Genomic DNA, 18308 nt, shown 5'->3' with positions numbered 1-18308 from the left:
ACAGATATATAAATGCTGCTTATAAATTAACAGCTGACAATAATTAGGTAGTGTTTAGGACTGCAGCAGGTTTGCCTTCTTTTCTACGCATAGGGGACAAAAGACAGCATACACACAAACACACACAGTGGGTTAACCTCCCACACCTACCTGTCAGTCAAGTCCTTTATCAATATGAGACTCGATGGACATTGCTTTTTATGCCTTGGGAATTTGTGTCAATCAAAGTGAATACCCAAAAGTCAGACCTCTCAAATAAAATCAACATTACTGGACTGCCCTGGGTGACTAACTGCAACGGATCTGCTTTCGTATTATTCAAGAAATTACCTTTGAGGAGTTTGATCTATTTTCACTGCAATACTAACCACCGGGTTCTTCTATTTTGGTATTATTATGTAGGCACACCTCCCTTTTTCTTTTTTCTTTTTTTTGTTATCAATTTTTTCCAAAAAATCCCACACAAGGCATTGGTTTTACTTCAGGCAATTTCCTTGCATTCGAGTTTTGTGTTGAGATTTAATGCTTCCTTAAAGTCTGTTGTTCTTTCCTGCAAAGGGACATTAACATGCACTATAATTAGATAAGAGTACTATAAAGAGTACAGTACAGAATGAAGTGCAGTTAATAAACCTGTATCAGTGCACATTCACTCAGTCTGTGTCAGTGCAGTATAATGCAGGATTATGTGAGATAAAGACTTGTGCATTTTGAGCATATAACAAGACAAAAAGCCTCATGTGGCTGCTCAGTGGACCGTTTACTCCATTTAAGTGCAACTAAATCATTTTTATTCCTTTTGGGGGAAATGTAATTAGAGTTTTACAGTAAATTATTCTAAAAGCAAGCAGCTCATCAAATATAAACTGTTATAAGGTTGGGATCTAAGTGCTCTCTTTTTAATGTCTCTGATGTGTGTGCCTGTAGTGTCATGCTTGCCAGATCTGTCAGCCCACATGCACGCACACAAGCACACACCGCCTCAGCAGCTTACACACCCAGAGTGCAGACAAAACGCGCATCATCAAATCCTATGTACAGTTACATGACTGCATCATGCTCATTTTATTGTGCCCCAATGACTAAAGCTAATCCTTACATCTTAGGCAAATAATGTTGGCTGAATCAATCTCTGGCGTGAAGGCATCCCCCTCTTTTCTCCTCTTTTTTTCCTCTTCTTCCTTGAATTTTAATGAAGGCGAAGTGGGAGCTCCAATCAGGGCGCAGGAAGTGGACGAATCCACTCGGAAGCAGATGGAGGGTAACGCTGAAGGTATAGCCGCACCAGCTCCAGCTCCACTCTCCTCCTTCCCCCTCTCCTTGACTTTCTCCCGTGGGTGGTACAACCTGGCAGATTACAAAACACCCCTCCCATGTGCCTCGCCACTCTCTGTGCCAGGTTGAAGCTACAGATCTGATGCTCCTGCAGAGTATGAAAGTGTGGGCTGAGAGAGAGAGAGAGAGAGAGAGAGAGAGAGAGAGAGAGAGATGCAAAAAGAAAGAAAAAGCTAGTGGAAGGCAGTAGGACACAATCGACGCAACTGTCTGCAGAGAACACAAGGGTAAGTGCCAGAAGCATGCACGCATACACACAAACACTCTTACACACATACATTCATTTATTTTTCATATGTTCTATATCTGTGCACTTTCTCATGCATGACACCCCTCAGGCCTTTTGTGCTTGAAAACTTTCACACTATAGCAACACACATGCAAGTCATAAAGGTGTAATTCTCCTGAACACTTTTGCTTCATATAATAAAAGTACATAAACCTGTTAAACATGGAAAAGAATGAACTTTAATCACTGTCAACAGTGTAAAGTCTGGCAGTGGAAAAGTGAATCTGGAGCTTGCCAGCCGAAGGCCTTTTACTGCACGCAGCCAGTTTCATATAACATCATGCACACTGTCCGAAAATCTTCACCCATGGAGATAAAGCATCTGAAATGGCACCTAAAGCCTGAGATCTGAGCTACAATCACACTGTAAATGTAATCAGTGAACAAATAGAGTGAACAGCACACATTTACACACACAAGATTCAGATTCTCAGATTCAGAAAAAGATGAAGAGATGAGAATGTTCAGCCAACGTTGAGATGTAGTCGAGGTTTCAATAAAAAAGAGAAAAGGAAAAAAATGGTTGAAGATCGGTAGGAGGTAAAAACAAAATTAAGTAGAAGACCCCAAAACCTTACTATATGAGTAAAATAGGTGTGCTTAGATTTAAGCATATTCTTCCTTTTTACGGATGGGAATAATTGATCCTCTGACCTGCAGAGTGGAGTATGTCTCTCAGCATTTCTCAAATTTGAGGTTAGGTGGGGCTTTGTCTTAATTCCGCCCATCGTAAGTCGCTCAGTGACGTCTGGAGTGTGACCTCTTTGAACAGTGACACGCAAGTCTAATTCATGGACAGCAAATATTTGAGTGACATCGCTTGGCTCTAGTCTTCGTCACTATGATTATGAGTATCTTGGAGGTTAAATGACAGAAAGGAACAAGAGGTCTTGTCCGATTAGAAACAAATTCGATGTCAGTTACCAACTCTGCTTCCAACATGGAGGGTAAACAGAGACCAGAGTATTCTACTGGAGATTGGAATGATGGGTGTAGTATAGAAAAGCTGAAGTCCAGGCTAGTTCTCCATCTCTAGAGACATAGACAGACGTGCAGTTTGATATCCACACCTGTTCTGTCTGTGTTGATGTGATTCTTCCTCAAACACAGGGATAAATGAAGTATTTCCCATATGAGAACATGACAATTTGAACGCTTTTATCTCTGATATATTTTGTGCTGCCGTGCTTCTGTTCTGTTTTTAAGCAGAGATGCATGCACTATCGTGTGTATAAGCATGTATGAAGGCTCAAAAGAGGAAAAAAAAAACATGTAGGCCAGCTGTCACTCCTGTCACTACTACAGTTAGGAATATGCTCTCACTTAACATGGCATTCTAATGTATAGTACACCACAGTACAGCACCACCGAACTACCAAATCCTACACCACTGCAGCACTCCATATTACTATATTCTCTACTCTAATATACAATGTGTTACTTCACTGTAGGACATATGAGTGTATATAAGAGGTAAAGTTTGTATGATGTTTGATGTGTTTGACACATACCTGTTCTCAGGAAAAATGCCATCATGCATTTATATAAATTTCAGTTCGATATTTCAATCTGTATATATGTCAGTGCTGCAGACACAATTTTTATATATTTATCACCATTATTTAAAAAAACAAACAAAAAAAAAGTAAAAAAAAAAGTACTACATTATGAAGACGTAAAACCCGTCATTACAGATGAGTCACTATTCAGTGAATAGTGCTTAAGAATACTTACTCACTCCATGATTTTTTTATTTTATTATTATTATTTCATTGTTTTTTTAAAGTCTACTTTCTGCATTAACTCTGACCACAAAGCACAACAGAGAAAGCATTTTTTCTAGTCATCATTTTATCTGGCTGTGGTCCCATTTGCACTCTGTGGCTTTGGGTGTGGTGCCGTATGTAACCAAATGCAGAGCGTTTAACCTCATATTCACCCTGAAATGCATCAGCTGTAAAGATTAAAATTTATGGGATAAAATCAAATTTACTGAGAGCCGGGAGGTCAGTTAGGTTTCTCAAAATAACATTAAATGGGTTGAATTTATATAATATTAATCGATTTCAAATTAATTAATAAAAGAATAACAAGTCTACAGAGGCTCTTTATATCTATTAACACACTGGCAAGCAGAAAGCAGAGGCATGTATACACTATACTGTGTTAAAAGTCTTTATATGTTGTACATCAGATAACTGACATGACATTAAATCATTTGACGCCATGGTTTTTAATAACAAAGAAAAGTCGGCTTAGGATTCATAATGCTTTACGGTTAATCAGATGTGACGCATATTGTATAGAATATAGTATGTAATGAGTAGCACAGTGCTTTCTTACTCTGCACGATCACAAAATGGCCGTGGTGGAGGTGCTGTCCACAGCCGTGTGATTGACAGGGAGCTCCATGGTGTGGGTGGATTTGCTCTGTACATTGACGTGCATGTGAAGTATGCATGCAGATTCATACCAGGGTTCTTCCACTCTTTGTTCTCCAGGGCACATCCCAAAACAAAGGCAATTATCAGCAAATTAATTAGATTTTTAATGTCAGGATATTTGCTTTGTCTGTGCAATGTGCAAACTGTTTTAAACCTGTGGAAAAATGGTATGGTGCACATATCAAGTGCACATGTACTGTGTGTCTAGGGGTGTGTGTGGGTGTGTGCATGGATGCGTACTGTGTCTTCCATCACATCTATACCGAGCTTTATGTTCAGTTCATTGCAATGCATTCTTTATTCTTGGTTTTCTTTTTCCTTTTATGGTTAGTGTGGTGTAAACTAATACAATTTGCTTGAATTGACTTCATGATTATGTCTATAATTTAATTTTTAAGTACTCAAATGTATGGGAAGGATAATCTATATGAAACGTCACTGAACTTAATATGTAATATGTATGATTTTAATATAATTATATGAGTTCAGGAATTGCGTTTCAAATATATCATGCTCATCAGATATCAGCTAATAAACAAGTCTTTACTGATGACTTCTGCTTAATTTTGTGATTTATGATTTAAACAGCATATGTAATAATAATAATAAAAAAAAAATTTTTATCTCCTACTGAAGGGATGAGACTGCATTAAACCTCCATCTATTTCTTCTTCACTATCTCTCTCTTTCCACTTATCATTTTGTTCCCCCTCTCACATTTTCCTCATTGATCTAGTTCGTATGCTGGAATTAGCCATTCATTTCCGTGTCTAAGCCCTGCCCCCTCTCTCTTTTCCTCCTGCTTTCTCTTTCTTCCCACCTCTCTGGTGTATAACAGCTAGATTACACACTTACACTGTGCCACAAAATGTGCCACAAGGACAAGGACAATAGTTTATTGTTCAAACTCACTTTCAATCAAACCCATCTCTCAGCATCTCTCACATCTTTTCTCTTATCTGAAGCCTTTATTATTGTTTGGCAAAAAGTCTGACTTCAGGTAGAGTGAAAAGACTGTCAGTTGTATCATTTTCTTTCCTAAAAAGGTTTGAGTATTGTATGTATAGTAAATAAATAAGACAGGAAGAAAAAAGGCACACAAAAGAGGCAACAAAAAAAAAAAGAAAATCCTTTCAACATTTTTTTTCCCTTTTCCTCTGTCTCTGTCTCATGAATTGTAATTTTTGGGTTAAAATAACAAAACCTCTATTCCATATAATGGCACCATTAAGAGTTATTAATAATGTAATGAGTGTGAATATGATGTGTGGAAGTGTGTGCATTTGGACCCTCGTTACCCTTCAAGGGTCTCATAAAACACACATGTTCTATATCTGCTACTGCTTCATGACTGTCAGGATTATGCCTTGTAGGGTTTCCTTATACACATTTCCTGTTTGTAGCAGCCTTCTGGCTATTTAGAAACACACACACATACACACTTATACATACATGTACACAAATAGATATACACACTTAGGCACGTACACGTATCATGTGATAGCACTGGATTCTCATCGGGATTCTTTGTGTGAACACTTGCATGCTGTCATGTGCACATTGTGTGTGTGTGTGTGTGTTTGTGTGCGTGTGCATGTGTGTGTGCACTCTGTTGCTCCTGCATATCTCCACACGTGCTGGGTGAGAGCTTTGTGTGGGAGGAGTTAGTGGAGAACAATGATGGGCTCTCTTGTCTGCCTGCCCATGCGTGTGTGAGAATGTTTGTGGGAGCGTGAGTGTGTGTGGAGGCTCCTCTATGCTAATGCTAAAGAAAGGTAAGTCTTTTTTTTCCTGTTATCTCTCCGCTGAGTAAAATTATAATAAGAGGTGTTGATTTGTTTCCTTAATAGTAACAATATTTATAGAAAAATTGTTGTCCATTGTTTGCCTCCATGTTGCACGTAATGTATTTATAATGTACATAATAATTAGAATATTTTGAAAGGTTGCAAAATTGTTTAAGCTTGTTTTAAATAGACCTATTTACTTAAATTAGATACTATGAAGTTTTAATACTGTTATAATTATTTAATTTTGTTTTGTTTTATTATATTATATAGTTGTATGGCCATATAGTTACAGTGGTGTTATCACAGTTAATGCTGTATAATTTTGTGGATTTCTAAATCAAATGCATACTGTCAGATTTTCTTTTTGAATGTTTCTCTGAGAGTAAAATGATCTCTATGACAACCAAAATACACCTGTATATTAATTATCAATAGCTCCAGGTAAAATATTTTCAGACCAATGCACTCATTCCATTGTGCTCATTCACTGTTAGACGAGCGCTCAGGCCTTTCCCATTGCTCTTTCTCTGTCTCTCATTGTTCTTTCCTGTCTGGTGCGTCCATGTGTCATATCCACACTTGTCTGTTTGAACATCAAAGAAGCTTCTGCATTAGAAGAGCTGTAATGGCCAGTAAATGCTGTGTCATTATTGGGATAAGGCTAATATTAGCTCTGTAGCGCATGCTAGGGACAGGAAAGATGCTCTCACATTTCTATACAAGCCTCCTTTTTGTTCAGCATAGTGCTTTGTTACAGGGCTAAGGATGGAGCAGAGGTCTGTTCAGGTTTCTGAGGCTACAGGACCTTCAACCAACTCACCTTTATTTGTGTTGGTCTTCAGTTCTTTATATCTCACAGATCAGGATCAGAATTACTGTTCATTATTCAGTATGTTGTATGCAGATAGAGCCCTAAAGAAAGTGAGAAAAATGTGGCTCTATGCAGAAAGAGACATGTATAATAACCCTGTATGCCACAAAATACACGCCAGAATTATGTCAGTTCCTTTAAAAACACCACTATTCTATTTTCAAATATGAGAAAATTCATATTGATGCAAAAAAAAAAATCTAACACAAATGACCATTTTGTGCTGATTTATTAGAATACACAACTGAATGAAATCTCTCTCTCTCTCTCTCTCTCTCAAACACACACACACACACACACACACACACACACACACACACACACACACACACACACACACAGATGCCATGTTGGAATCAGGACAAATCAGCATTTAGTGAATGGAAATATTGTGGCTACAACAAATCTTAGTTATTAAAATATTTTAAAAGATGTTGGTGTTTTTTGTTTGGTATATCAGGAATAATGTCAGGAATATGATGGTGCAGTTTTCACTAATGGAGTTTCAATGTAAGCTGCGTAGCCTGATTCTTGTCACATGAATTGGTTTAAGCAAACTGCTGTGCTCTTTCCTGTTTAGAGCAATAACCCTAGACTAAAGAAGCCTTTATATTTGTGTTATCTGCTGAGGCCATATTGCCTATGCTTTACTACTGGCATAAGCATTCATCTTATAGGCAGGAAGAGGACATGGCAGTATGTGTAGCCCTTTGTTCTATTCACTAGGACTTAAACTGTATTCATCGTCACTTTATCTGTATTAGTGTAAATGCAAAAAAAATGCAACCCGGTTGCCATTTTATACCCTGAGGATATGCGGGAAAGATGGGGCAAAATTCATCTAAGATTATTTTTCAGTGTTTTGAATAATTAACACTTTGTCATAATTGCTGGCATTCATGCTTTGGAATTGCATGTGTAAGAGGATTAGTTAGATGTAAATTGTGTGCTATTTGCATCACAGCTGAGTGATTTCTGAGTCTACAGCATAGGATAACTGTTTTAAAAAATTGTGATGGTGTCCTTTAAAAACTAGCACAATGGGTTGCTGTAAATGTTTAAATGTGTGTGTGTGTGTGTGTGTGTGTGTGTGTGTGTGTGTGTGTGTGTGTGTGTGTGTGTGTGTGTGTGTGTGTGTGCAAGCTAGAAAATTTTCAGTAAAGCAATTGTCTGTTGTAGAAACAGGGCTTCGTGTAATCCAAAAGGAAGTTCTGGAAGTTGCTATCTCTTAATATGTCTGTGTTGATCCTATAAACTGAATTAACTCGAGATTGTCAAATGAGGCTCACAATGCTGCAGAAAACAGTCACATTGTCTCAACACAACACCGCCACAAATCCTCATTCACACAAACACACACATACTAACACACCCCATAAAACTGTAAAGTAATGGAGGCAGCACACTTGGGGCTTGTTGCACTACTTTCAAGAGGCTCCTTGTGATAGGAAGGCAACCTTCTTGCCCGTGGCCGTCGTAAATAGATTTCACGCCTTTACCTTCTCTCCAGGAGATTTTCTGCTGCCGGCACAAATTTAGTCACAAAGTGTCAGCGATTTTACATTGTGCTGCTCCTGCCAGACATTTTTGTTTATTCTGCCTGACTTCAAATGTTGCTAGCATTAATATTGTTACTCCTTATTCTCTTTATGGGTAACTTGCAATGAAGTCGTGCTGGTAAATGTATGTTTGGGTATCCAGCCATTTTGTTGTGAGAAATAAGTTTGCCTTTTGCGGCTTCCAACATATTAAACTCACACACAGCTTTCTGAAAGCTTTCTGAAGAAGGAAGTATGAACATGTTTGCATAAAAAAGTGTGTGTGTGTGTGTGTGTGTGTGTGTGTGTGTGTGTGTGTGTGTGTGTGTGTGTGTGTGTGTGTAACCAGAAATAATTTTCAGGTCAATTTTATTTGTAGAGCAAATTTATGCAAAAACATTGTCACAAAGCAGAATAAAATAAGAAATCTATAAATTTAGGATATAATTTTTACGTTTATAAATATGTAGGATAGGAGGAATAAGTTTTGACCTTCTAGCTATTCCCAATAAGGCATATTTTAAAGTATATAAAATAGTTTTAGCATTAGCATTATATATTTATACGCATTTGTTAATTACTGTATGTGAACGGATGTTGCTTATAAGGATAGTGGGAGGGTAAGTGTGTGTGTGTGTGTGTGTGTGTGTGTGTGTGTGTGTGTGTGTGTGTGTGTGTGTGTGTGTGTGAGAGAGAGAGAGAGAGAGAGAGAGAGAGGACAGTTGTCCTAGTCTGCATGCTAAGCTATATTTCCATGTGAATTTTTTTGGAACAGACAGCTATCGTTTGCTCTGTGCCCTGGGGCTTTACAATAATTCTGTAAAATTAATGTTTCCTTTTTGACTGCCCCATTTTCCTATCCTAATTTTCAGGAGTTGTAGCTGATATTCTTTTATCTTAGGCCAGTTTGCTAGAGGTGTTTCTTCTCTCTCTATTATTTGCCAGAACATAGTGTGTTAGTGCATTTCATTTTAAAATAGAAATCAGGAAGTAAAAGAAAGTAATTAGAGTGTAGGCTCTAGAGTTATAGTATATTTATTCCTGTACAGGTCAAGCAGTAGGGCTTTTTCTAATTCATTCATTTATTCATTATGAATAAAACACTAGATTTAAGAAATGAGAGAAACACAACACAAGCTGAATATATGCACAACACTTAACCTTTAATTCTGGTATGTGTACATACATTTCCCTACAGGTTACAGAAAATATACAATAGATGAATTAAAGTGTAACATTGGTTAAATGTCAGGAAAATTGCATTACGTGCTATTTCTGAGAGAATTATGTGTATTATTACGTGTTCTTGTATAGCTCTGTAGTATGGGGATGTGCTGAATGTGGCGGTGTTAAACCCAAAGCTGGGTGTGTTTGGGGGCCTATAAACCCAGACTGTGGGCTTCGTCTGCTGTGCATCCTGCCTGTCTGCTAATCTCTCTCACTGTGCCTTCTTTCACACAGTGTTAATAACACCCAGAGCTAGAAGTTAGTATACCTTTACTTATTACTTCTTTTAAAATAGAACATTGCCTTCAAGGAGATTAAACATTTCAACTTGTATGAAATTTTCACACACAGGTTATCTGTTCGAAAACATTTTTTAAAATGTTATGTTTCATTTTAGGAGGTTGGTTCTAGATTTATTAATGAATAAATAATTAATAAATGCAAAATAACTAACTCACAAAGGCTGTTTGTGATGAGATGGTTTATTCATATCACATGATGATGAATCAAAGGCTTTTTTTTTTTCAACACTTTATATGGACACTCAAATCTAAGGCTGGGACACTTGCTGATAAAAGTCTTTTCTGTGTTCTGTTTTGTATTAGTGTAGAATAATATCGAAGGCACTAATATGTTGAAATAACACATGGATGTTACAAGTATTTTCAATTTGAAATCCATAACATTATTCCTGATGAAGCTTTGCGTACTCTTGACATCAGCTCAAGCATCTTCATGAGGGAGCTTTTCTTGAAGTTCCTTAATGAATAGATAGATAGATAGAGAGAGAGAGAGAGAGAGAGAGAGAGAGAGAGAGAGAGAGAGAGAGAGAGAGAAAGAAAAGCTAGAGTGTCCTAGCGTTAGTGTTCATGTCCATACATAAATAATATCCAAACAAAGTGTACTTTTGATCCTGCTAGTGTAGGTTTTAACAATCCCACTAAAAAGATAATCATTCTAGCTCTAGTTTGTCAGCTCTCCTCCTCAAATCTATTAGTCATTATTAAACAAACTGGCCAAAACAAGACCAAATGAGCCAGGTTAGAAAAACAGGCCATTTTTTTTCAGCCTAATCAATGAGCGTAATCATACAGCCTACATGCAATAATAAGCCCAGGCACTGACCGCTTGATTAATGACACTATTATCTGTGTGAAAGGAACCTGCCTGCTGTCCTCCCATCGGCACACTGTGAAAAGCAAAACTGCAGCAACTAAATATCTCTCAGTGACTCATTTTCTCTCTCGCTTTATTTATCAGCTTTCTTTTCGCATGTCCATCTCTGTCTTTCTTCATCTCCACTGTTTCCTCAATCAATTTCTCAAGCTTTCCACTGAAGATTTATTGTCACTGTTCTCAGCTCATCTTGTGTGTGTGTGTGTGTGTGTGTGTGTGCATGTGTGTGTGTGTGTGTGTGTGTGTGTGTGTATATAGATGCCAAAAAATTGCTTTAAGCAAATTATCTAAAATTTAAATAATTGACCCAAATTTGTTTTTTAATTTAAATTTAATGCTTATGTTAGTAAAATGAATGAAAATAAACTTAAAATGGATCAACATAGCACTTATAAATTCTTCCTCATTTAAATCTTCAGTAAAATATTCAGTGTTATAAATGAAAAGGCTGAGAAAAGTGTATATCAAATCCACTTTGATTTTATAATGTTCTTTTTTAATTTTTTCCTGTTTTTCTCCATAGTGCCTCTCCCTGTGGTGGCCCTTTAATGCAGTTGTAAGCTCCCGACAGTTGTATGGTAAGTTAAAAGAAAAAGACATTACAAATTCCTTTTCATGTTTTATTTGACAAAACTAAAAAAAATATTTGTTTATATAATTAAATTATTTGGAACAAAAAAAAACTATTTACAGAATAAAACAAATTACGGAACTTTCTGAATGTCTAACATTTTTCTTAATGCGCAGTTTTAGATGTTATATCCAGCTTAATAATGCACTGACGTAAATGTTCAACATTTCAGAATGCAATTATTCAACAAATCTTATTTTCTCTGTGTATAGATATGCTTTCAAACTGACTTTTTATTATTTTTTATGAGTAGAATTATTTGAATTTATTCTCTTTGCTCAGATAAATCGTGGTCTGTAAAAACATGAAAATTTACTTAGTGATGCTGGATTAATGTGATGTAATGTAAATTATATAAATATTATATTATCATATTATTATAACATATACATAAACATATTATTATATCTATATTTCTATACAATTAGTATTGACATAAACCTCTGCATGACCGGAAGAGATTGACATTACTGACATTATTAGATAAACTTTATTATGGAAATGAGCTAAACTTCCTAAACCGTCTTTCATTTGTTTCATTTTTTTAAGAAGACATTGGGAAAAATACAGACCATACTTGCATAAAGTTTCACTGTAATCTTCCGAAAATCGACACAAAAAATTATCAGGTTGAATTGTTTATAAGACGCAGGCGCTACAAATCTGTACATAATTTTAGATTCAGTTGATGTATTTACATCTATGGTATTGCAGGATGATACAGTGAAGCTTCAGAGAAAACAACATCCTATACCCTATACACTCTATCAAGCTTACCTTGTGGGAATTAAGTGTTTCTCAAGCTGTAGGACATTAAAAAAAAAACAGTTCAAAATCTGTAAAACTAAAACATGAATTTTATGGCTTAATTTACATTATCAGTAATATATCATCAATCAAATAATCTACTGTAAATATCGCTACCAATTATATATTTAACAAATCTTAAATACACTAACTAACTAGACATTAAGTTTTTTTTAATAGAAGTTATGATTGTTTAACAAATATTTAATAAAATATTTATACTCTGTGACTCTATACTTATTTATAATAGACTAGTCACTCTGTAAAGTGTTCAATAAAGTGTACAGCAGCCGTTTGCTCTGTTAAAGACTGTTGCATTATTCTTTCTTCTCTTTGTGTAGTATGACAGGCAGAAGAGTGGCCACTTGGACTATTGTGTGTGTGTGTGTGTGTGTGTGTGTGTGTGTGTGTGTGTAAAAGAAATAAAGAGAGAGAGAGAGAGAGAGAGAGAGAGAGAGAGAGAGAGAGAGAGAGAGAGAGAGAGAGATTGTCTATTGTGTGTGTGTGTGTGTGTGTGTGTGTGTGTATGTGTGTGTGTGTGTAAAAGAAATAAAGAGAGAGAGAGAGAGAGAGAGAGAGAATGAATGGTAGTTTAACCCTGGCCTGCCAATATCTCTTTTCTTTCTTTCCTTCCTTCTTTCTTTCTTTCTTTCTTTCTTTCTTTCTTTCTTTCTCCCTAACAAATCAACCAAATAAACCATGAGCACTTTAATCCATCTCAAATAAATCAACCTGCTTTTATTAACTTGAGTTTGTAGATGATCATTTTAAAAAAGAAAGTCAAACACTGATAGCCCCATCAGGACATTTATCACTGACCATATGTTTGGTTCGATGTTTGGTGAAATGAACGTGTTGCTATTGTTATTAACTCCCAACTTCCAGTTTTTCCCATTATAAAAGAGAATTCTTCGACTCAGTTCCTGTTTTTATTATTCTAATGACATTCCTTCACAAAATGTTTATGTACGGCTTTACGGTTTATGTACATATCCAATCCAATTTTATAGAGTACATATAAAAGGCTTTCAAGCTTGCTTTGTGTTAGTTAAAATGACTGGGTTAAATTTGTTACACTTTCATACCTACCTAACATATTAGATGCTTTAACAGACATATAAAGGTCAATATTTTATTTTTGCTGATCGTAAAATGCATAACAAATGGTAAAAACAAGTGATCCTATCATCATATTTAGCACTCCAGTGGTTACAATAATTGTTCATTACATATAAGTTAATGGTGTGTGTTGTGTTAAAGTTTAATTGAACACTTCATACACGACTTTTACATAATTGCTTATTACAAATCCATAGGTGCTTTCAGCCTTTTATAAGTCTAAATGCATGATATAATTTAATCTGCAGCTTCAGACAGAAAAGTCGCTTTCTTTTTTCTGACTGCTGCTGATGATGATGATGGTGGGCATGAAGGGTGGAGGCACTGCAGAATGACTTGCATTTTGCGGAGCCCACAGGGAAAGGCATAATCTTTGTAGGGCTAATTAAGAAACGTAGAGTTTTAATGGACTTCCTAATGCACCACCATTGTTTGCTCTGTGTCTGCTAAGCGTGAGGAAGACAGACAGCATAATGCATGAAAACTGCATTTTAGCTCTGGATCGATATGCTGGATGCAGCAGTAGCTCTAAACGTTGTTATTTGAGATCCTGATTAATGTTGTATATGTTTTTTTATACTTCAGATATTTCAGAAAGATTGGATTAAACTGTGTGTGGGAAGCCATTCGTTCGTGCTGAACTGAATGAAGTCATTTTCTTAGAACATTTCTGAATTTTAATACTTATATTTAGCGGATATTAATTGCTCCTTTTTGTTGAGTTATTTGCATTTTGTGTGATCAGTGTGTTTCTCTAATTTTCCTGCATTCAACAACTTTCTGTCCGGCTCATCCATTATTTCCGTGTGATTTTCTTCTCCTCATATGTCCTTTCTTCCTTTCCCATCCTGTCCTCTTTTTCACTCCAAACACACCGTTGTGTCATTCTTCTCTTTCAGGATTTACAGAGCCAAGTGTTCAAAGCTCAAAAGGAAGATGACCATGCTTTCTCTTATTCTTTTTCTCTTTTTTCTTTCTCTCCTTCTCTCTATCACTGCTGCAGTGCCACGCCTGCCAAACACACACAAATACTCAGGTTCAGAATACACTAGGCTGCTCTATGCTCAGAGAAAAGGCGCATATATATCATGAAGCACTTGCTGCTACTCCTCCCTCATAACAGTGGCTTCTTAATACAGGTTAAAACAGAAATGTCAATTTTTATAATATTTTACGATAATTAATATTTCTAGTGACAACCACAACATAAGCCAGGAATGAAAAACAGCCATATTGTTCCTGCAAGCCATGTAGGCTATAGTATAGTTATAGTAGAAATCGTACTTGGGAGGATGATGGATAGAATGACTTTTAGTCGATAAAGCTTCCTTTTAGATTTTATCTTATAATTATGGAGAAACCTCTGCTATTGATGAGACAAAGAGAGATTGAATGCATGGGGAGAGAGAGAGAGAGAGAGAGAGCAAGAGAGAGAAAATATTTTGTTTTGTGATGCAACGATATTGTATTCTATAATCACTCTGTAAAGCAGACATTCAGCAGGGACCATAACTGTTGGCCATGTGTTCACTGACAGCCTAGAGACCACAGGGCCTTCTTGTGTGTGTGTGTGTGTGTGTGTGTGTGTGTGTGTGTGTGTGTGTGTGTGTGCGCGCGTAGTGCGCGGGTGTGTGCGTGTGTGTGTGCGTGTGCGTGTGTGTCTACATACAGTATGTGTGTTTGTGTGTGCCTGTGTGTGTGAGTGTGTGTGTGTGTGTGTGTGTGTGTGTGTGTGTGTGGGCATGTATGTGTGTGTACCATAAGAGCTTGCTCACAGAGGAACTGGTGCAGTCTGATTCAGACCAGTAGCTCGTTGCAAGGCTTCTCTGCTCCTTAATGAGCAAACTGTCTTCTGCTGTAATATAGAAGAATCCTTACAGACATGAGAAATAATTCCTCTTGTTACTGTATTTCACACTCATTCTAATATGTTCTCTGTGCAGAGTGAAGATTTTTATTTATGCACATTTTTAATGTAATCAAATAATTGATGAAAAAAAAACATTCTCTGAATAACATTTCCAGCTATGCGTGTTTAAGGTTATACTAATATACCTTTGTTTGTTTTTTATGTCTTTTTAGTTCTCTACTATAGAGATCTACAGTATACAGAGATCACAGGAGCATGTAAAGGTAAGAGTTTTCATATACACATATAGCTAGTGGATATCTTGATGTATAAACGATGTAGAAAAATGTCTTCACAGTAACATCTTCAATAAGATTCATCAATCCTACATATTGTTGTGAGACAGGTGTTCAATTTGTATTTATTCTAAACTTTATTAATTATGAAAAACAATTCTTTTAACCACAGAATAGTCCAATATCTAAACCAAACAGCACAATTATATACAGGTTTTGACAAATAAAATGTTGGTCAGCACAGCTAAATCATCAGGCAGGCATGTGAGGGAAAGCAAGCGCTGCTGCATTTGTATTTACCTTGAATTTTTCTGTCACTTCTGAAATTCCCCTTCGGCAGCTGCAGCAGGCTTGATAAGAAACTCTGCTCTGCCTGTGAGTTGCTTTACTTTCACATTACCTCGAATTCAATCTCATACACAGTTAAGCCCATACACAGGTAAACATGCACATACACATATATAAGTTTATACAATGTTTAAGGTGTGGGCCTGAATTTAATCCCGCTTTGCATTTTGATGTGTTGGATATAGAATTAGCAGCATCAACAAGGCAAAAATGTTGATGCAGTTCTATCTGTCTATCGGTCTTCCTTTTTTTCCATTCTTTCTTTTTCTGGCTATGGCTATTTGATTGATCTAAATATCTGATTTCCACTGGGATACCAACGGCTGTTTTTAGATGCTAGGCAAAGACTTTTTACACACTGAGTGCAGCTGTCTGATGCACCCAGGAGATATTGGCTGCTCTATCAGCTGTCAGTACAGCACTAGACCTGAGACTTAAAGCCCAATCAGACAGTCCTCTGTTTCTGCAACAACACATTTTTAAACTGCTAACTAAAGCTTCCAGCATTTAGACCAGAAGGAAATGCCAGCCTGCTAATGAGCAAACACTAAGCAATGTTTTGTCAATAATATGTCTTTTCTACCCAAGACTTGAGAACCTAAAATGTAAAAAACTGATCTGCATTGGGAGAAATTGTTCTAAGATCTCAGAATTATAGTGAGTTGTACATTTATGGTATTTGGCAGACACCTTTATCCAGAGATAAAATCCTGGCCCAGGAGTGGCTGCTTGGTGGCCCAGGGATTCGAACTCACCACCTTCCAATCAATAGTCCAATTCCTCAAACATTGAGCTACCACTTAAAACCTTTTTTTTTTTTTTTTTTTTAAGAAATATTGCACATTTGAACTATATGCCAGAATAATTTGTATTGTACAGGTCAGTGATTACTGTGTATGTGAAGGAACACCTTCAACAGGATGCTATTTGAGCCAGATTAGAATCCAGCCTCTCTGACAGCATGTACAGAAAGGAAGAGATGAATCAGAGAACGTTGATCTATCATACAACTGTCAGAGTAGCAGCTGGTGTTTCACCAGGAAGCCGCCATGGCCCATTCAGTCAGCCGAATACACTGAGATACAAAAATTCCCTTTTTAGAAAGATGAAGTTTCTTACCAGAGAAGTTCCTGATGATGTGTGCTGCATTATCTATAATAGCTATTCACAGATCCTCAGGGGTGTTTGAAAATTAGTATACATCTACCGAAACAACACAAACTTCTCACATACTGTTCTAGGATGTATTTTTACCATGGCTTCAGCACAGTATGGTGGCATTCTTTCTTTGAAGGGCATGGGCAGGCATCCAAGATCTCCACACTCACCTCTCACACCTTCTAATTGAACCCATAAAAAAGTTTGCAATAAGAGAGTCTTTTTGTTTGCTGTGTCACCAGGGCAGGTCAGCTGAAACATGATTATAGAGAAATATATTGCTTGTACATCACTTGCTGGTGTGATCTGATCAACTGTGAAGGACTTAACAGGGATTGAGCTGCTAGGGTTAAAGATGAGGCAGGGAAATGGCAAGATAATTGAGTTATAATTGAGCATTAGTTGGACTTGCTGAAATCATTTACCTGAAATTAGGAGCTGTGGCTGCTCTTTCTCCAGACGATGCCTGTAAGCTGAGAAGGTAGACGTTCAGTCTGACTGTACAGGACAGACTCATGCAAATATCTTAATGAAAAAAAATCACACAGCTGCTTCTCTCACAAGAATTAATCATGCTTAACAAGTGTGCATGTTTGCGTCAAGTGTCTATCTATGAATCACAGCTCTCTTCTGAACATCTCTTTAAAGGAAGAAAGTCATTATTAATAAAACAGACAGAGATCATGGATTACTTATTTGTAATACTCTGTAAAAGTGATTCAGCCCCTCTGAGTCAGTAGCAATAATGGAGGAATGAAGTCAGCGTTTGCTCAGAGATCATGCACTCGTCTGTTCAGAGATGTTTGGTCTGACCTCAAATGTCAGGCTGTCAGAGATGAGAACCTCAGCAGCAACAAGACCACAGCTGGAGTACTGCTACAGCCCCCAGTTATCTGGCCTTGCTACAAATACTGTTTGAGACATGAAAGGAGTTCTCTCTGTTAGGGATATATGTAGAGATGTCACTTATCTGATGTTCACTGTCTTTGTATCAGCAGAAAATATCTGATTAGTTATTGGATTTAAAAAAGGCAAAATCGAATCCAACTGTGCAAAAAAATCGTTTTTAGCACAGTGTAACATATCCCAATATGGGTAAATTTCTCCCATAAGTGCTTCCTTGGCTTCCTACAGCTGCCTGCATCATATTTAACACACAGATGTTTGTTTATAGCATGATCACTTGCCAGCAGTGAGAAATTAAAACTGTCACTGATGTTTGCAGTGCAAAATGTACGGTTTATTTACATATTTACATAAGGGTTTATTTTTGTCTAAAAGTAGTAGCTCAGTGGTTAATATGTTGGCATATTGATCAGAAGGTTGTGAGCTGCTACTCCTGGGTCATTGACCAAGGCCTTTAAAACCTCAACTGCTCAGTTCTATAAATAAGATTTATGTAAGTTGCTTGAGAAGGGCATTTGCACAAA

Source organism: Tachysurus vachellii, chromosome 5, assembly GCF_030014155.1.
Source record: "Tachysurus vachellii isolate PV-2020 chromosome 5, HZAU_Pvac_v1, whole genome shotgun sequence".
NCBI lineage: Eukaryota > Metazoa > Chordata > Actinopteri > Siluriformes > Bagridae > Tachysurus > Tachysurus vachellii.
This window is presented reverse-complemented; position numbering follows the sequence as displayed.